Source organism: Phacochoerus africanus, chromosome 10 (genome assembly GCF_016906955.1).
Source record: "Phacochoerus africanus isolate WHEZ1 chromosome 10, ROS_Pafr_v1, whole genome shotgun sequence".
Classification (NCBI taxonomy): Eukaryota; Metazoa; Chordata; class Mammalia; order Artiodactyla; family Suidae; genus Phacochoerus; species Phacochoerus africanus.
Window position 1 is genome coordinate 12,323,594 of NC_062553.1, and position 21,062 is coordinate 12,344,655.

Below are 21,062 nucleotides of genomic sequence, written 5' to 3' on the forward strand. Positions count from 1 at the left end.
CCTTGGCTTGTAGACGCATTACCCCAATCTCCACTTTCTCACCACATGGCCTTCTCCTCTTTGTGTGTCTGTGTCTGTGCCCACATGTCCCTCTTCTTACAGGGACACTGGTCATATTGAATTTAGGACTCACACTGATCCAGTATGACTTCATTTTGGTGTAATTACATCTGCAAAGACCCCATTTCCATATAAGGTCACATTCACAGATTCCACATGGACATGAACCCAGTACAGCAGGGAGATGATATCGTCTGATTTATATTTTAGGAAAACCTCTGAAGATAATATGAGTGATAGGGAGGATAGACGTGAACTTCATAGACATTCTTATTATTTTTGAAACTGAGGGTTTTTTTGAGGTCCTACAGGTGTCAGACATTGAGCTAAGAGCCGTTCCCAGGACATCTTGTTCAGTCCTTACCGGGTGCTGGGGAGAACATCAGAGAGGGGATTTCACCTGTCCACAGTCACACAGCAACACTTCAAACATGGACCAGGCAGGCTCTGAAACCCGTAAGCTTTCCATCACTACAGGCTCAAGACTGAAGACAATGCGGCTCCTCTGACGAGAGGTCCAGGAGGTAGAAACACTGGCGCAGGAACAGGGCTCTGTTTGCCGGCACACTTCCTACTCTTTATGCAAAACCAGGGCAAAAGGTGAACAGCTAACATGCCCTAAAGGGCAGTCGTGCTGTCATGTGAGGGAATGGATGGTTCCCATCTCCGTATCCACTGATTCAACACTAGGTCAGAAATGTTCTTTAAATTAAAAAAAAAAAAAAGACCTAAGCAAAATCTGTGCCGCACCAACATGAGCCCATATAAAATAAGCCTCTTTTTTTAAAAAAATAAAGAAAAGAAAAGAAACTAAGATGAAGAACACTTGAAGCCATTATCGGAAAATTCAGACGCCAGAAACGAGTTCAAAGGAAAAAGGTTAATTGGTAGGAATTGGTTGGGACCCATAGCTAATATTGATCAGAAACACCGACGGCTGGATCTTCTCCCCCTTGGCTGCTTTGCCTCCATGGTCCATAATTTAAAATAAGGATTGAAATTTCAAGGAGAGACAATGCAGACCAAAGGTTAGTCTCTCTTGAGCTCAGTACTTTTCAGGTGGCCAGGGGGTATGGAATGCGTATGCTGGGCGCAGGGTATAGCGCTCGTCACGGATCACAATTTTGTAGATCTCAAAATCGGAGCAGAGCACCCAACTTTCAATTTTTCTCGTTTCGTTCCATGCCTTTTCTCTGCACTATTAGCAGAGAAAGAAAGGGTAGTGAGGGACAGAGGAGAGAGGAAGGAAAGAAAGAAAGGAAAACATTGGAAGAAAAGAAAGTAAACATAATCCCCAAAGGCGACGTAAACAAAGATCCAGTTGATTATCCCGACGTGTATTACTGGCTACAAAAATAATAAAAATTAAAACGTTAAATCAAGGTTTTATTTTAAAAACTGTTTCCTAAAAATAAAGAATAGATGTATTTAAAAGCAATTAATAAGCAATTTTTATCTGGGAAGTGAGTGATTTTTGTGCAAAGAGGGAAAAAAGGCTCCAGGCTTTGCCTCATCTCCTAGAAGCATCCCATATTCTTAGATGTGACGTTGCCTTGGTAACCACAACTTGGTGACCTCGTTATTTCAACCTAATCCTGCTTTGAAATTATAGTTGCTCCACCCTTTTGCCTGGCTAGCCTGATAACATAATCATTGTAAATGAGGATGGGAAAAAAACAGCAGGATACAGTCCCTCCGGTGACACAGGACCCGTTCACCTTATCATGGAAATAGACGAACAATTAAACGGCATGAATCTAAAACCCTAAAAGTGGATTTTCGTATTTTTATATGGTTTGCTATGCTTATTTTCAAAACCTACCAGTTGATTCAATGTAGCAGGGTATCTTGATATTACTATATGAGAATGGAAATTTCCTATTTGAGCTAAAAGGAAAAAGAAAGGAGAGCCAAGCTGTCAGAGGTGAAGTTCTTAATTATGCATTTGTTTTGCCCAAGAGCCGACTAGAAACAGAAATCGAAATATAATTTTTAGCAAACAGAATGACAGCATCCGGGGTTGTTTGCTCAGATTCACTTCCTCTGGCTAAAGCCCTACAAATCAGTTGTCATCTTGAATTCAGATGCCTTTCATAACAAAAGGGTCTTAGGAGACTGCATTGCTTGAATTCTGAATGCAGGGAGTGTAAATAGAATTTAAAGGAAATGAAATGGACTGATTGGTTTCGATTTAGGTGCTTTGAGATCTCTGTTCTGCTAAAACGAAGGAAATTCCATTCTCTTCCTCACTCATGTCCTCACTTTGTGTTCTAAGATTAGCTAGGGTGCAGGAGTGCTGAGTTCAGATCTCAGTAAAATTTTCCTACAGTGTTCAATTCCTGCGTTGAGGAGTCTGGGTAGCTGTGTGTCTCTTAGACCCCTGAGCTCCCCCAAATTTCCCTTCCAGGAGCCCTTCCCCATATCTGACTTCCCCAGCATGCCTATTGTCTTGGGGGGGAGACCCCCAATTGTGGCATTTGGGGATAGGTGTGGGAGGGAGTCATGTGACTTGGATATACTCCACCCCCAATTCTCTTCATGGCAGTGGTTTCACCTCTGCCTCCTCACTGGGTATTTTACTAAAGAGTAACCCTTTGATACTGATGGATGTGCCGTCGGCCTCACCGCTGGGTGTTGACAATGGCTCACAGGTGAGAAGCAAGTTCCTGATCAGGGTCACTATCCAGGAGCCTGGACCACATCTGGATATGCCCCGGGCATAAAGCCATCCATGCTTGTACCCCTCCTCCCTGCAAAAAGACAGCCACAACCACCTATTTCTTACAACTATCAACACTATTATGACATTGTTTTAATAATGTACAGAAAGTTATAGCTTCTTTTTAAAAAAAAAAAAAAGATGCCACAGATGCATTTAGTTACTCTTTTATTCTGTGCCTGACAGACCAACAGTAGAACCAAGACCAGAGGACAGACCCCTTAGGTAGACACATCAAAACTCTCTATGAGAAGAAATTTCTAAAGAGTAGGATCGTTCCAAATACATAATAGACAGTCTACAACGATGTACAACAATGGAAGTACACAAAACATAAAATCTAAGAACACATACCCTTGACCTCCCAGAATAGATCTGAGTATAACTATTATATTGTTCTACCCTCTAAGTATTCATCAGATAGTGGATTTTTGACTTGGGAGGTTCTTAAATGAAATACATAGAGAGAGGGATGCAAATTCATTGGCAGATCGAGCATCTGTGCAGGGAAGAGCAAAGAAGAGTCATAAAATTATAAGAATCACGATAGGATGGAGGTAAGGGACGGATAACAGACAAGTTTTAGGTCTAGGCTGAGAATTGAGAGAACTCAGCTAGTTATTGTGAGGATCAAATGATAACTCATGCAAAAAATAGACAGAAAAGGGTAGATCACGAGATAACTGTAGGGAATTATGATAACATAGGCAACTGGGAGTGCTGCGGCTTCCTGAGCAAGTGAAGCGATGCAAACTCTGTCTACGGAAACCATTCACTAAACCTAGTCAAGCCAGAAACAAAGATGAAAAGGGCAACCTAGGCGGCTGGAGGTGGAGAAAGGAATCTGTGAAGAGAAAGCACAGGTATCCTGATTGATTTCTCAGGACACTTCCTTCCACTCTTTGCACCCAATGGACGTGTCATACTTTCTGCCATACCTTTCCCACTCTCCCCCACCCCCCACCTGGAATCACTTCCCATCTCCCCCATCGCTCATCTCTCACCTTCCCCTTCAGCTTGCCTGTCTCCCATTGATGTACTGGGTCTCTTCTCCATTGTCACTTCCTGCAGGAATCCTTTCTGGACTCCCGCAGCCCTGCATGCTAAGTCCTTTCCTGTCCTTTCTCTGCCTCTATGATGTTGTTGCCTCCGGCCCCACCTTCCCCACCATCACCGTCACACCATAAACTTATAAACCGTGAAGGCAAGAACCATGGTATTTTCACAGTGCCTGACACATAGAGTAGACACTCAGTGAATTCATTCATTCATTTATACAACTCAACAAATATTGACTGAAACATACATTCTGTGCCAGGCATAGGAGTGAAACAGTGAACAAGATGGATAAGTTCCCCACCTTCATTCTTGGGAGAATGAAAGGATTTTTTTTAATCAAGTGGGAAAAAAAAAAAAAAAAGGATGGTTAAAGATTGCTATAAGTGGAATGAAAAAATAACAGGATGATGACATGGAAGAGAAAGATCTGTTAGACCCACCTCTTGGGAGGCTTGAGGAACTTGTCACCTGAAGCCATGCTCCTTCTTCCCTGGGATACCCACAAAGGGCTCAGTAGGCCTCAGGTGCTGAGTTTCTTGGGGAGATTTCAGGTCAATGAGAGGAACTGATTGTAAACCAGGGATTCAGGGAGTTCCTGCCGTGGCGCAGTGGTTAATGAATCCGACTAGGAACCATGAGGTTATGGGTTCGATCCCTGGCCTTGCTCAGTGGGTTAAGGATCTGGCGTAGCCATGAGCTGTGGTGTAGCTCAAAGTCGCGGCTCGGATCCTGCGTTGCTGTGGCTCTGGCAAAGGCCGGCAGCTACAGCTCCGATTCCACCCCTGGCCTGGGAACCTCCATATGCCACAGGAGCGGCCCTAGAAAAGGCAAAAAGACAAAAAATAATAATATAAATTAATAAATAAATAAATAAACCAGAGATTCTAATCTAGGATGTAAGAGTTATGACAAAGTTCTGATGGAGAGGGAAAAGGAATAAGTTAAGATTATGGAGAAGGGCTCCAGAGGGGCCCCTGGTGAAGGTAACACTGAGCCCGGAGATACAGTACATCAAGGGGTCTAGGACCAAACCACCTGAGGTTTTTGCCTTTTTTTTTTTTTCCAGGATTGCACCTGCGGCATATGGAAGTTCCCAGGCTAGGGGTTAAATCGGAGCTTCAGCTGCCGGCCTATGCTACAGCCACAGCAACACTAGGTCTGAGCTGCATCTATGACCTACATCACAGCTCATGGCAACCCAGGATCCTTAACCCACTGAGCAAGGCCAGGGATCAAACATCGTCATGGTTACTGGTCGGATTTGTTACTGCTGAGTCCCAATGGGAACTCCAAACCACCTGAGTCTGAACACCACCCCTACCACTTATCAACTGGGTAACTTGGATGAGTTCCTTAATCTCTCGGTGCCCCAGTTTCCTCATCGGTAAAGTGAGAGGAATGATAATACCTTACAGGGCAGCTGTAAACTATATTTAGAGTGGGGGGCAGCACCTAGGAAGTGCTACTGGTACTTAACAACTATTAATATTTTTCAGGATGCAAAAGAGTTAGCTCAATGAAGTAAGAAGGGAAATGAAGAAAGCTTTCCAGGAAGAGCAAGTATTTGTGGAGTAAAAGCAGCAATGTCAGTGACTCTAAGAAGCCAAGCTATTCAGTCAATAGGCTCTGCCTTTGTCCATGGATGACCGTGGGAGGGAATTCACTGTGCCTAGCATGGCTCTGTGGGTTAAGGACAGACCCAGGAGATAGGTGATGTGGTCTCTGTCCTCTAAGATGTCATATTCAGCAAAACTAAACACACAAGAAAGAACCGAAGAAGAATCTGAGACAGCATATAACCAGTTACTGAACTTAGTATCCAGACGCTAATGAAAATAGCAAGAAAAATAGGATGATAACATCTATCGGTTTACAACTTGTCAAGCCCTGGGCTGAACACTTTACATGCTTCTCCTGCTGGAATTCAGCTAACAAACACCCACGTTGTGACTTTCTCCAACAACAAAACCTCCAGCAGATTTCAGAGAAGGAAGAGATTGACCTTACTGCCTCATGAAGACAGGAAAGCTTGAGCTAGGCTTTGAAGAAAGGAACAATTTTGAATAGAGGAATTGGTGAGCAAGGCAGCCTGATGGAAATATAATGGATGCCCCAAATACAAGCCACAGGCATCATTTAAACTCTTCCCATATCCACACTTTTAAAGAGTAAAATGAAGGCTAACTTTAAAAATGTATTTATTTAATCCATTATTAGAATGGATTGTCATTCCAACATGTAATCAGTATGAAACATTAGTAATGAGATTTTTAAAAAATTTTTTTTCTTTGTTAGGTCTTTGAAATCCTTTGTGTATTTTAACTTCCAGCTCTTCTCCAGTGCTCGATAGCCACATGTGGGTGATGGCTACTATCTTGGAAACACAATCAAGAAAGAAGCAAGAACTGGCATTTACACCCCGATGATCATAGCAGCACTATTCACAACAGCCAAGATATGGAAGCAGCCTAAGTGTCCACTGACAGATGAAAGGATAAAGAAGATGTGGTGCATATACACAGTGGAATATTACTCAGCCATAAAAAGGAATGGAACAGTGCCATTTGCAGCAACATGGAAGGACCTAGAGATCATCATACTAAGTGAAAGTAAGCCAGAAAGAGAAAGACAAATACCATATGATAGCACTTACATGTGCAATCTAAGAAAAGGATACAAATGAAGTTATTTACAAAACATAAATAGACTCACAGACATAGAAAACAAACTTATGGTTACCGAAGGGGAGAGAGGGCCTGGGGAGGATAAATTAGGAATTTGTGATTAACATATACATACTACTACATGTAAAATAGATAACCAACAAAGACCTACAGTACAGCACAGGGCATTGTACTCAACATCTTATAATAATTTATAATGGAAAAGGATCTTAAAAAGTGTATACACACACACACACACACACACATATATATAAACACCTTGCTGTATACCTGACACAAATATAATTTTATAAATTGACTACATTTCAACAAAAATATTTTTAGAAGACCTGGCATTTACCAAAATCTCACGTGGCCTCAGTCACTTTTTATACACTAGTTTTCATCTTCCCAACCACTCTCTTAGGAAAATATTATTATTATCCCCATTTTAAAGATGAGGACTGAGACTCTAAGAGAGCAAGTCACCAGCTAAATAAGTGGGTTGACCTAGAATTGAAACCCAGAGCCAACCAACTTCAAGCTCGGGCATACCTCTCAGGCAAGGATGGCTTGGGCAAAGGGCCCCGGGGAGTGCTTACTACAAAACAAGATGATGCCTGAACAAGGAGAAACCACACAGATCCTGGATCGACTTCTCAGCAGCCTCCTCCCCAGGCCTCCCAGCCTGGCTCATGGAGCCTCCTCGAGTTGGAGGAGGGAGAGAAAGGGAACAAACAAACCAAGTTTCCCTTTCCAGTTAAACAGAAATGGAAGCTCTCGCACTGCTCGCTGACAGCAAAACTACAAAAGGATATTGCAGGAGGCAAGGCAAGGCACCTGTGGTACATAAATATTTAACTTTTGTTGCAGGGAAGTGCAGGATGAGGCAACACTTGGCTGCTTCTCAGCCAGCGGAGCGGGGCTGCCATACACCCCTTGGAGCCTTGATTTTGCCGTCGATTGCTCTTTCTCTAACTATTAAGAGAGGAAGGGGGCTGGGGTGTAAACAGAATTAACAGTAATTTATGATCTGAAAAGGGACAGCGGGAGTTTGAAATCTGTCTCCATTAGGACACTTTCCCTGCCCTCCACTGGAACCCCAAGCCACGAGATCCTGTAGGAAAAGGATGTTTATACAGCGGTCCTGGCAGAAGAGCTGCTTTTCCTTGTGCCCAGAGGGCAAGGTTCAGCCAGCTTTCCAGAGGGGCCTGGCCTGCGCTAAGTATGCTGCTGGGACCCTGTCCCCTGTGTGGGCGGATCCTGAGCTTTTTAGATCTTTGTTTTATTTTACTTCTTTCTTGTTCAGTGATTCCTCCCTGTTTCTGCAGGGACCTCCCGGGCTGCCCCTCCTCCACCTCAACCACTGGCCCACCAGGAAAACTGCCAGGAGGGACACCCAGCAGCTCCTGGGCGGGAATTTTTCCGTGCATCTGCCTTTGCTAACTCCTGACTCTTGGAGACAAAGGTTTACCCCGCCTCTCTAAGGCATGTTTTGTGCCACGCAGTTTCACTTTGCAAGACCTACTTTTCAAGGCGAGGACTGGCAAGGCCACACTATGCAGCAACTTCAGCTGGAGTCAAAAAGAAAGCCAGTGGAGCCCCAGGATTTTGTTTCTTTCTTTCCTCTGTCCCTTCTTTTCGGGTGGGCATTGGGATGGGCCTGGCCCGGCTTGGAACCCTGTCTCTGGCAGCCGGCTCATGGTCCACTCAACATTGAGGATGTGATCACGCCTTCAGATGAATCTTGGAGCTGAAGGAAGAGACAAAAAGAAAATTTCATAACCCACCCAGAATCTCTTCGCTGAAGTGCCACACGCTCTTACGCCTTCACCAGCTAGTCTCTCAGATCGCTAGCGACCCCAAGTGGCCAACTTTGGATGATGGTCATTTTTTTTTCTGCAGAAAAGAAAGTTTTTTACTCCTAAATCCTGATAGAATTTAAAAACTGCAGAGCTGAAAGATCCATTAATGTCACCTGACCCAATCCACCTTTTTACAGGAAGGAGGGGCCCAGAGAGGTAATGAGGGATTCCTAAAATCACACAGCATGTTAGGATCAAGTTGGGAAGCAAGGAAAGGTTGCAAGAGACTTTGTGGGACCAGATTTTAGTTCCTTAACAGAAGGGACAAAAGGTTTTTTTCTCCCAGGCTACAAAAGAAACACTGCTATTATGAAAGATCACCATGATGAAGCTGCATGTTTTGGTTTGGTTTTTTTTCTTTTTTTCTTTTTTTCTTTTTAGGGCCACACCCATGGCACATCCAAGTTCCTGGGCTAGGGGTCTCATCGGAGCTGCAGCTGATGAGACCCCTAGCAACCCAGACCCCAACAGCAACACCAGATCCAAGCTGCGTCTGCGACCCACACCACAGCTCTCAAAGCCGCCCGTCCCAACAGACCTGAAGTTCCATTGGGTACACACTCAATGAACACATTTCTTTTCCTCGTCTATGCCTAAACTGATCAGGGTGTCTTCAATTAATCATGACAAGTGTGGGGCCAGCCTGGGAGAGAAAGAGAAAGTCAGAATTTGGCAAATGTGGTTTAGATGCTAATTCCCAAAGCCTGAGCCTGGCCTCGAGTAAAGTTGGCATTTGGTTCCCATCCTCATAACAGCCCTGCTGAGTGGACACTATCCCTCCCACCTTAGAAATGAGAAAATGGGAGTTCCAGTCATGGCTCAGCGGAAACGAATCCGACTAGGAACCATGAGGTGACAGGTTCGATCCCTGGCCTCGCTCCGTGGGTTAAGGATACGGCATTGTGGTGAGCTGTGATGTAGGTGGCAGTCGCGGCTCAGATCCTGTGTTCTTGTGGCTGTGGCTTTGCTGTGGCTATGCCGTAGGCTGGCAGGTGTAGCTCCGATTGGACCCCTAGCCTGGAAACATCCATATGTTGCATGTGCGGACCTAAAAAGAAAAAAAAGAAGAAAAAAAGAAAGAAAGAAATGAGAAAATGGAGGCTCAGAAAACTTAACTTGCCCCAAATCACTCAGCTACTAAAGTGCAAAGCCAGCTCTCTGTGAATGCCTTGATTTACCTATCCATCAAATGGGATAGTAAAAACCTACCTATAAACCCAGAAAATGTCAATGTAGAAAGGGGGCTCAGAGGAGCCCCCTTCCAAATCAAATAGACCCCTCGTGCATAAAACAGACAAAAAGTGTTTGTTTGTGATAACGTCCATCAAAGACAATATGGGTCCTGTTTAAATGAACACCAGGAGAGCCCACTGACCTTAAAATCTGGAACCTCTAAGGCTTTGGTCCACTCTTCCCCACAGTGTCACCTCTCCCTTGAGTGTCTCAAGTATTCTCCTCCTGTACAGTGGGCTGGACCCCTGGCCTGACACCCCCTCCCCTCAGCAGCTCTGTCCCAGGAATGCACAGAATTCCCTTTACTGTCGGCTCTGAGCTCCATGGACACAGTCTGGAATTTTCCCAATGCCATGCTTACACTTACTGCAGGAGACTAGAAGGTCAGTGAACACAAAGAGTGTAAGGGAAACCTAAAATCCATCTGGTTTACAAAGCCTGAAATTCTCATCCAGATTTTTCGAGAAGTGGTTCTCTCCAGAGTTAGCAAATCCTGTTCTGTTCCCAGAAGAGTCTCACGATAAAACCCTCCGTGTAAATTGTCACAGTCCTTCTGCAAAAACAGTGTGGCCACATGCTTCAAGGTCTGTGAAAGAGTCCTACCCCTTAGCTCAGTAAGTCCACGTCTGGCAATGCACCCGAATGGAATCACCAAAATTGCAGCTGGTAATTTACATGCAAAGATTACCATCACTCATTTGCTATGATTACTTAAAAAAAAAAAAAAAAAGACAGAGGCAAGTTATACAACAATAGGGCTTACGACATAACCAGAAGATGGAAGCATACATAACCATCAAAAAGACGTTTTCAAAGTATTTTTAATGACACTAAATGGAAAAAAAGCATTTCAAATGGTGTTAAGTGAAGGAAGCAGGGTGCAAAAGGGGTACACCTGATGCGATCAAATATTTTAAACCAAAATAAGTGAAGTACAAGTGTAGAGGGGAAAAAAAGAGAGAGAAGAAACTTGCTAACATGTTCACAGTCGTTAGGACCAAGTGGCAAGATTAACATCGATGTCTTTCCTACTTGTCTTTTTGTTTTAGTTTTACTGTGAGGCTGCAGGAATTTACAATCTGAAAATAAAACAGTTTTTTTTAAAAAAGAGGTTGACCCTGTAGCCCCAAAGCTGATGCATTTCCTCAGGCCACATCTTCCTTCCCCTGCTCTGCCTTCACCTTGCTCAGCTCAATGCATGGTCCTCCACCGGCCTCACTCCTGCCTGGACTTTCCTCCTGGACTTTCTGCTAGTCCACCTGAGAGACCCAGGCAATGAGGGGACCCTTCCAAGGGCCCCTTGGAATCACATTTATCAAAATGAAGTTTCCCCATCTCAACTCCCTACCACGCCGTAGAGCAACCCGGTCAGACCCACATACCGAGCACCTTAGAAGGTTCTTTTCTTTTCTCTTGGTTGAAAGGCTAGGGTCTTTGTAAATTTGGAATCCATTTGCCTAATATTTATGGAGTGTCCAGGCCCTGTTCTAGCAGGATACAAGAACAGGTCCCCACCCTCAGGGCGTCGGCATTGGGGGCAGAGGGGCTGCCGCAAATAATAAATAATCATACAAATAAAAAGAGTATCAGCTATGATCACACCACGCTCGGGGGGACTAGGGCTGCCTGAGATGGTCACTCTTCAGATCTCGATGGCACAGACGCAAGGGAATATCCAGATGCACACTGATGCCGAGACATTGGGAGAAGCCGTTTCTCCAGGATTCTTGCACTGATGGTGAATGTTAGAGGCAAGAACTCTGGTGAAGGAAGCTGTGGGAGACTGGGCAAGGCGGACATGTGTGCACTGGGTGGTGCCGGCTGACCTGAGCTTCCTGATAAGGACCCCTCCCTCCCCCACAAGTGACAAGTGACGCGGGTTAGGAGAAAGGCACCGGAAGAGGATTGGGAAGGGATTTTTGAGACTTAAATCGCCCTGCTTAGAAAGCAGATTCCTGTCAATGGGCTGTAGGTTGCCTGTTGCTTATTTCTGGTGGGAACTAGTGATTTTACCCAAAGAACGACAAAAGCCTTAAAATCACTAGTAGTCATCATGGCTTGATCTTGGAGTTCCTGTCGTGGCTTGGCGGAAACAAATCTGACTAGCATCCATGAGGACACAGGTTCGATCCCTGGCCTTGCTTAGTGGGTTAAGGATCTGGTATTGTCCTGAGCTGTGGTGTAGACCATAGACGTGGCTCAGATCTGGCATTGCTGTGGCTGTGGTGTAGGCCAGCAGCTATAGCTCCAATTCCACCCCTAGTCTGGGGACCTCCATATACCTTGGGTGTGACCCTAAAAAGACTAAAATAAAATAAAATAAAATGGCTTGACCTTTCTTAAGCTTCATCTGTGAATACCTTAGAGTCTGAGGTCCTGGCAGCTTCAGTCAAATGTACAGTAGATTTAGGAAAACTGAGAGTCTAAACTGAAAAGGAGGGGAAACCGCAGACCCACCTCTGCTCTCCCATCACCACACTGGAACACACCCACAACACACACACACTCTCACTCATCCTCCCTTCCTGGATCACCTATGGTGACACCTGAGCATCCATTCAGAAAACTTTCCTACTTTTCTCTAGCTTCCATAACACTTCTTTCTGGACAAAACATGCAACAGGGCGGGAAACTGTCACTAAATCACCAAAGGTCTCATCAAGCACCAAACAACAGAGTGGGAAATGGTTTGAAACTGATTGTGACAGATTTAGGCAAAGGATCCTGTCCTGAGGAATTGCCCTTTGCACAGGAAATCAGGTGACCTAAGGTGGGTGTTTGGGGGAAGGGAAGGAACGGACACGGCACACACCCCTTGGCTCTCGGGCCCGTGGAAAATTTTTAGAGAAAACCCAAGAAAAAAAAAAAAAAAGGAACTAGCTCCAAATACAGATGTCCACTTCCAACCCCAGGAAGCAGGAAGGTGAGGTGGACTAAAGCATCTTGCAACCTTCCTAGAAATATTTAAAATGAACATGCACCCCTTGGAATGTGTTACCTTTGAATCCGGCCTCCAGAAACTCCTTTCTCTGGTTATTTAAACCACATAACAAATTGACACGTAAGCAGATGCTGCCTTGTTCCCTGAATGTTCAGTGTATGCTTTGTTTCTCTGAGTGTATTAATGGGTCTCAGAGGCAGAAGCCATAGCTGGTTCTTGCACTGAGCCCCTGGCTGCTAGCAGTTGTTCAATACATGTGTATCGACGGCCTGAAACCCAAATCTCAAAAAGGGGAGGGTCTATAGGCACATATTAACTGTTAATAAAATGCACATAAGCAGCCAGATTGTGTAGATAAAGGGTTTATGGAGCTATTGGTAATCTTCATAATGATAAAGAAATACTTCTTTACAATGAACAAAGCACCTTCATAAACTTTATCTCTTAGCTCCCATAACAGACGTGAAATAAGTATTGAGGTTAATTCTCCAGTCCCAGCACCTTTCTGAGACTGTAACCAGATGGGCTAATTACTCAGTTCATAAAAGAATATGCCCACTCCAACCCAGGAATCCCAGATCGAGCTGCATTGGCAGAAACAAACAGCAGTGAGCTTTCCTTGCACATCTCCAAAAAGACATGTGTCTGGACAGCAGCGGCTCTAAATAGCAAAGGGAATTCACCTGGGAAGAGAGACTATGGACTCGATTTTTCATTTTCCTACCATTATTAATTCAGTTCTTGTTTGTAGTCATTTTTATTTCATTTTGTGCTTTGAATATAAATTTTTGAATAGCTTAGCCCCCGTCTGTCCAACAAATATCTGATACTAAAAACAAACAAACAGGAGTTCCCGTCGTGGCGCAGTGGTTAACGAATCTGACTAGCAACCATGAGGTTGCAGGTTCGGTCCCTGCCCTTGCTCGGTGGGTTAACGATCCGGCGTTGCCGTGAGCTGTGGTGTAGGTTGCAGACGCGGCTCGGATCCCGCGTTGCTCTAGCTCTGGCGTAGGCCGGTGGCTACAGCTGCGATTCAACCCCTAGCCTGGGAACTTCCATATGCCACGAGAGCGGCCCAAGAAATAGCAACAACAATAACAACAACAACAACAACAACAAAGACAAAAGACAAAAAATAAAAAAATAAAAAATAATAATAAAACAAACAAACAAACAAACAAACAAAAACCTAAAATGAGCTGGGGAAAGAAAAAATAGAAAATGGTTTATGCCGCAACCTATTCCAGCTTGGTTTATTTTATTTTGACACGGAGCCCCAGTTTGAACCAGGAAACTCATTAATAAACCTGTTCTTACAATGTTTCTAGACCAATTTTTCAATTTTAAAGGCTTTGAAAAGTGAGTTCGGGATTATACAGTTCTCCAAATTTTTCAGGCTTTTCATATTATAATGTCTATAATTTATTTTAAGGTACATCAGCATAGAACTGTTTGTGTGTGTGTGTGTGTGTGAGTGAGAGAGTGCACGCTTTCGTGCATGGGTGTGCATGCGTGTGCGGATGTGTCTAAATTAGTTTCAATCTACTCCATAGGGGAGGTTAGTTAACATTTGCAGAACCCTTATCAGAAATACACGCCCCAGGAGTATTAATTAACATTTGAAAGATTCTAATTAGAAGTCCCAACTCCAGAAGCTCCATGACAATCACTTCGAATATCAAATTCTTGATCTAAAATATAGGGTTCATTCATTTAGCATAAGGAATATTTGAAATAATTCCTCGCTGTTGAAATGAACAGTGTGCAAACATGTAGATTGGTTCAAAATACCACACAGGTATCCCCACTACAACGCACATGGAGTTTAAGAATTGAGGAGCCTCGGAGTTCCCGTCGTGGCGCAGTGGTTAACGAATCCGACTAGGAACCATGAGGTTGCGGGTTCGGTCCCTGCCCTTGCTCAGTGGGTTAAGGATCCTGCGTTGCCGTGAGCTGTGGTGTAGGTTGCAGACGCAGCTCGGATCCCGAGTTGCTGTGGCTCTGGCGTAGGCCGGTGGCTACAGCTGCGATTCAACCCCTAGCCTGGGAACCTCCATATGCCGCGGGAGCAGCCCAAGAAATAGCAACAACAACAACAACAACAAAAGAATTGAGGAGCCTCACGGTGGACTTCAGTGGGGCAGCCTAGCTTGGTCGCATTTTCATCTTGATAGAGAATTCTAGTCCCTGATCCAACTGGAAAGCTGGCTCATCCTACCTCTGTAACACTGCTACATCTGCCTGCAGTAAACCTTTCTTGCAAGGTGCTTTTAAACATGTCAAAGGGTAAAGAACCAGAGCTTCACCAAGATGACAAGGTCATAGCAACGACTGCCATGGGCCTTGCTTGCTGATAGAGGTTTGCACGGCAGCAGAATTCATTGTAACTTGGGGGGAACATCTGAAGCAAGGTAGCAAGGTCATGGGGAAGAGACCATGGCTCCCACCTACCTACGATCCTTAGAGGCAACCAATATGCACCAAACAACATGATTCCAAACAGCCAAGCTGGCAGAACAGTTTGCAACAGCTGAGCTTGAACTACTAGTACTAGAACATGCTGGGCGGAAAAGGATGTTTATGCCTCTGTACCTGCATTCAGCCCACAGAGAAGGCACTTCATCTTTCCTTCTATGGGGAAGTGTGAGGAAGGCAACTCTCCCCCACCACACACACACACACACACACACACACACACACACATCATGCAGGTCTCGAGATTCAAATTCAAGCCTAAATTATGCTCTCGAATCCATCTTTCACCAGGTAATAAAAGATGGATTCTTGGGAGCCTGCCTGAAGACCACTTAATAAAACCATTCTCCATCCATCATTGGCTATTGATCCCTAGGTGTATATTCCACTGGTCAGAAGCTCAGAGAAGAGGAAATCTGAACCACTTTCAGAATACTTTGCACCCATAAAAATCATCTTTTCTAACAATATTTAATCACATGGTAAAATATTTACAACATAACTGTAAGTGGGAAAGGAAGCTCAGTGCTCAAGAGGATACGCAGTGTGGTTTCAGTTTTGTTTTATAAAATGAAAGGATAATGAAAGAAAATATCCCCAAAATGTGTGGCTGCCTATCTCAGAGAAATAACACTGCAGAATATTTCTATCTTCGATCATTAAACTTTCAGGATGTTCACTAGAGGGAACAAAAATATTTATAAGCAGTTTAAAAAATATGTTACTCTAACGATTTAAATATTTTCTCTTATCAGAGTGGGCTATTATACCCCAGTGACATTCGACAGGAATACCAGGCAACACACATATATAATTTTACATTTTAAACGTATGAAAAAACAAGTAAAATTAATTTTAATAATATACTTTATATAACCCCACTTACCAAAATATTATCATTTGGATGTGCACGCAATGTAAAATTATTAGTGAGATGTTTTACCGTCTCTCTTTTGGACTAAATCTTCAGAAATATCTAGGGAGTATTTTACACTTAGAACACTAGCTGTATTTCCCACTGGCCACTTTTTAAGGTCACCGCAGCCACCTGCAGCCAGTGACTCTCCAAAAAGACAGCACAGCACTGTACAGTAGCAACAGAAGAATCAACATCGAAAGCCTGATGCCAGGAGAATCAAGGTCTCCCTAGTGTGCCTTAGACCTTGACATAGTCATATTTTAAAGTTGGGACTGCAAAGGCCCCCACAGAGAAAGTAAATATTCACCCTTTACTCCTCTTTTGCTCACTGAGCCATCGTCATTGGTCAGGCACTTGATTGACGGCTGAAGATGATGGGGTGAAGGAAAGGAATTTTTTTTTAAGTTTCATTGAAGTTTAGTTGATTTACAAGGTTGTCATCATTTCTGCTGTACAACGAAGCGATTCGGCTTGTGTACACACATTCCTTCTCTCTCAGATTCTTTTCCCACATAAGTGATCCCAGAGTATTGGGTAGAATTCCCTGTGCTAGACAGCAGGTCCCCACTGACCCCTCATTCCACAGAGCACCGTGTGCATATGCCAGTCCAAACCCCCAATCTGCGCCAAAATAGAGGAGCACATCGCAGGCGTGGTGACTACCGTCATTTGTGATGACTGGCACACGGATGAGCACAGTGGCACTGATAAAGCAGATTCCTGCAGGAGCGGTCATTGAGCTGTACCTGGAGGTGAATGGAGTATCTTGGCAGAGGCAGTAGAAGGGGCTGCAGACACAGATGCCGCGAGGGGCGGGCCTCTCTTTGGTCAAGGGCACATGGACCACAGACTGCACTGGGAGCAGCAGTGGGAGCTGGAAGCAGAGAGAGGGACGAGGCCACGGTAGAGAATGAACAGGAGAGAGAGGATTAGATTCATGGTCCAGAAAGGCCATTTTGGCTCCTACATGGTGGGTGAATTGGAACCAAACAGACTGACGATGTGAGGGGACCAGTTGGGAAAAGAGAACCACACCCGTGGGAGAGGGGCAGGTGCCTGGACCACCACAACGGCAGCAGGGAGGAGACACCATAAACGGAGGTAAAATGGGCAAAACTTGTAAGCAACGGGAAGTGAGGTGTGAGGGAAGAGGAAGAAGGTTCCAGCAAAGGTTGACTCCCACTGTCCAGTCTGGCTGAGTGAGGGGACACACGGAAGCCGTGCTATCTGCAAGCTCACCCGGGATCAACCACCTCAGCCTGCCACATCCAACAGCCCCAGGAAGAGGCTTGACCTTGAATTTCTCTCCCTAACCAACCCAGCTGCCCTATCAAGGCTCAGCCCTCCTCCAGGCTGGGGCCTCATCCTGACCCCTTGCTCTGACTTAAAGGCCTCCTGGGGCCAAACCCACCCCCTGTCAGCCCCTGTCCTAGTGGCTCTGTCTGGGCAGAACCACAGCTGCCCATCTGCCTGTCTGCCTTCTTGAATGTTCTCTCCTACCAGAAGGCAGAGCAAAGGGAGTCATTTCCAGTCCTTCCTCTTAAATAGTTTTTTCTTCTCAAATTTTATATCAAACTGATTAGAAAAACTCACTTTAATGATACCAGAACGCTCATATTTTCCTTCTAACGCCAAAAACATATTTCCAGCCAATGTAATTTCCAATATTAACTGCAAATGTCCAGCATACACCAAAAATCATAGAAGCATTATTCACATTTTTAGAACACTTTCTGTTTCCAAGGCACATCGATGGCTTCCCATTTGCTTTTAAAGCAATACCACCCCCCCTCAAATAATAATAACAATAAAAGAAGGCAATGTCCCAACCCCTGCTGGTGATATGCCAGGCTCTTTTGACCTAACTCCCTCCCCACTCCATCCCTCCCCTCCCCTATCTCAAACCTGGATTTCTCTCACCTCTGTCTACCCCTCTGCACATGCTATGCCTTTGTCCTGGAAAGCCTTCTCGTACCTCCTTCACCTTGTTTGTCTCTGTTCTGCCTAAACGTCTCCCCTCCCGACACTTTGGAGCCCTTCCCAGTCCCACCCCAGACTGAGTTAGGCGTCCCTTCCCTGAGCCCCTTAGCCACTTGTCCACATCCTCCCTGGGCCTCCCCACGCTGGATTAGAAAGGCCTGCCTCCTGCTCACATCTCTTTCATCCTCTTCTCTCCTTGCCCGGAGTCCAACACCCGTGTCATAGTAAAGTGTCTTACTCAAACTCTTGGTAACAGGAGCAGAGTGGGTTGAAAAATGGCCCCCCACATATGGCCAAGTTCAAACCCCTGCTTCTGTGGGTGGCCTTGTTTGGCAATAGGGTCTTGGCAGACTCAATTAAGGCTCTCTAGAGGCGTTCATCCCGGATGGATGGGGCCCTAAGTCAAACAATTGGTGTCCTTGTGAGCAGAGGAGAAGCCACACGGAGATGCAGAGAGGGCAGGCCATGTGATGAGGGAGTAGAAATTGAAGTAGCTTGTCCTCAAGCCAAGGAATGTGGAAGACTGCTGGGAATCACCAAAGGGTAGGGAAAAAACAAGGAAGGAGTCTCCCTCAGAGCCTACAGAGGGATCATGGTCCTGCCAAAACCTTACTTCCAGAATTCTGGCCTCTCAAGAGAGAATAAATTTTTGCTGGTTAAGCCACCACATGTGTGATAACTAATCAGAGCAGCTCTGGAAAATAGGGAGTCCATTGCGGCTCAGCAGAAACCAATCCAGTTAGCACCCATGAGGATGCAGGTTCAATCCCTGGCCTCTCTTGGTGGGTTAAGGATTGAGCATTGCTGTGAGCTGTGGTGTAGGTCAAGACTCAGATTGCATGTTGCTGTGGCGGTGGCATAGGCCAGAGGCTGTAGCTCCAATTCAACCCCTAGACTGGGAACTTTCATACGCTGTGGGTGTGGCCCTAAAAAGCAAAAGAAAGAAGGAAGGAAGGCAGGGAGAGAGAGAGAGGGAGGAAGGAAAGCAGGAAGGAAGGAAGAGAACAAGAAAGAAAGAGAGAGAAGGAAGGAAAGGAGGAAGGAAGGAAAGAAAAAGAAAGAAAGAAAGAAACAAACAAACAAACAAAGAAACAAAGAAAGAAACAAAGGGGGGGAGGGAGAAATGAAGGAAGGGAGAAAGGAAGAAAGAAAAGAAAAGAAATACGAAAAAACGGTGACATGGAATGTGAACAAACCTATGATGTGTATATACTGAGCAAAAAAAAAAAAAAAAAAAAAAACCCTGCCTGATTATGATATTGTTCAATTTGGGAAATTGCCATAAGGATCTAGCCTGGCTTCATTCTCTCTGCAGCCCCAACACCCCACCCCCACAGCTGGGTGACTCATGCATGATGGAAAAGCAAGCATCTTGCTAGAAATGAGCAGGTTCATTTTCGTGACCTGACTGCCCTGTTTCTCCCACTCCCTCCCGCTCTGTTCCATCCTCCTCCCCACCGTGGAGTCAGGTCAGACACTGTGACCTTGTATAGCCCCTGCACCCTAGGCAGTTCTCCCCCCATCCCCAGTCTTCAACCACTGGCTTTCCTCCCAATACCAGGTGCTGCAGGTTCCTGGTTCTAGGCCACATGCCTCTGCCAGGGTGAGTTCTAAGATCACCCCATCCCAACCCTGACCCTCCCGCTCCCCCAGGTACATACATGCAGCAGCACAGACTCCAGCACACAGAACCTCTGAGTGTGTAATGAGCAAACACATTTTCCACATTTTCCATGAGCAATCAATACAGTGATAATGATGGTAATTGCTAATTTAGAGCAGCATTAATTAAAGACAAGGATCCTTTCTTGTCTGCTTACAACACATTTTCAGGTTCAAAATCTCAGAATCATACAAGGTATCTTTAAGGATGCCATTTCCCTGAAAACATTCTTATTCACTTCTTCAACTGAAACTTGGGGGTTGTCTGAATAAATATGAAGAAATGCTGGGCTCCACAAATGCTATCTTGGGTGAGGCACAATTTTTAAAAGTCAATATCTAATCCCACCATAATTTATTTGCTAATTGCATGCAGGGAGGTAACATTCCTACTCTTTAATTCACCCAGCACTCCCACCCACCCCCAAAAAAGATCAGATTTCAAAAAACGCAAGGAAGACAAACCAAGTGAAGGGTCCACGTTCCCAGAACACCACAGGAGATTTTCATCACTAGGAATACATCCACGTGAAAATAAGATTCACACCCAGAAGCAATATTAGCCATTCTCTCCAGGATGCAGGAAGGGCACTGCTGAGAACTCCAGGGTTTATTTTTGTAATTTTGACACAACTCAGTAATTTTCCAGAAGGTCAGAGGGCGGGCAGCAGATGGTTGGTTTCCTCTGATTTGCAGCAGTAACATCTTTCCTGGCGGGTCCTCCCCTCCTGGTTCAAGGCCTTGTTATCTTCCCTCAGAGGATTTTTAAAGCCACCTGCCCCCGCCCTTCCCATAGCCTCTCAATCCATCAGTCTGGAGATGCTAGAGCTTCCTTCCATAGGATGCATTTGAACAAGTCACGCCCTCTTCAAAACTGACATCTGAACTGCCTGGCAGGGCATCTGGGAGCTCCCACCGCCCTCAGCCATGGCAGCTTCGCCCTTCTTCTAGGAGCAGGTGCGGCTGAGCTCAAACCGCATCCAGGTCACTTGAATTTCCGGATCATTTCTCTCATTGCCAATTTACAGCATGTCCTGCACTGAGGGATTGTTTGGCTGTCGGTTATGTATCTAGCACTCTATTTCATTTACTTCCGAAGCCCATGGTCATCACCTTCCCTAAAAATTTAGTTATCATTTAAACTATTTGTTTACTATCGCTTATTTTATTTGTATTGTTTTTAAAATACTGAAAAGACAACAGAAAAAGCCTCCTCAAACTTAGGCAAAAACCTTAAAAAATATATACATGTGAATTTCCCCTTGCGGCTTAGCGAGTTAAGGACCCAACTAGTATCCATGAGGACGTGGGTTCGATCCCTGGGTTCACTCAGTGGGTTACGGATCCCACATTGCTGTGGCTGTGGCATAGCCCAACAGCTGCAGCTTCAATTCGACCCCTAGCCTGGGAACTTCCATACGCTGCAAGTGCAGGCCTAAAAAGCCAAAAACATGGGGTGGGAGGATGCGGGGGGCAGGGGGGGGTG

The 21,062-nt window shown here is 45.0% G+C and overlaps 1 long non-coding RNA gene across 2 annotated transcripts in view; it reads right to left on the reverse strand.

Moving 5' to 3' along the window:
- LOC125138097 (uncharacterized) overlaps window positions 1–21,062 on the reverse strand; it is a 156,458-nt gene that overhangs the window by 21,174 nt on the left and 114,222 nt on the right. For both annotated transcript variants that reach the window (XR_007137576.1, XR_007137575.1), the window contains one exon: window positions 8,030–8,254. This is a non-coding gene — a long non-coding RNA (uncharacterized LOC125138097). The remainder of the gene's footprint in view (window positions 1–8,029; window positions 8,255–21,062) is intronic.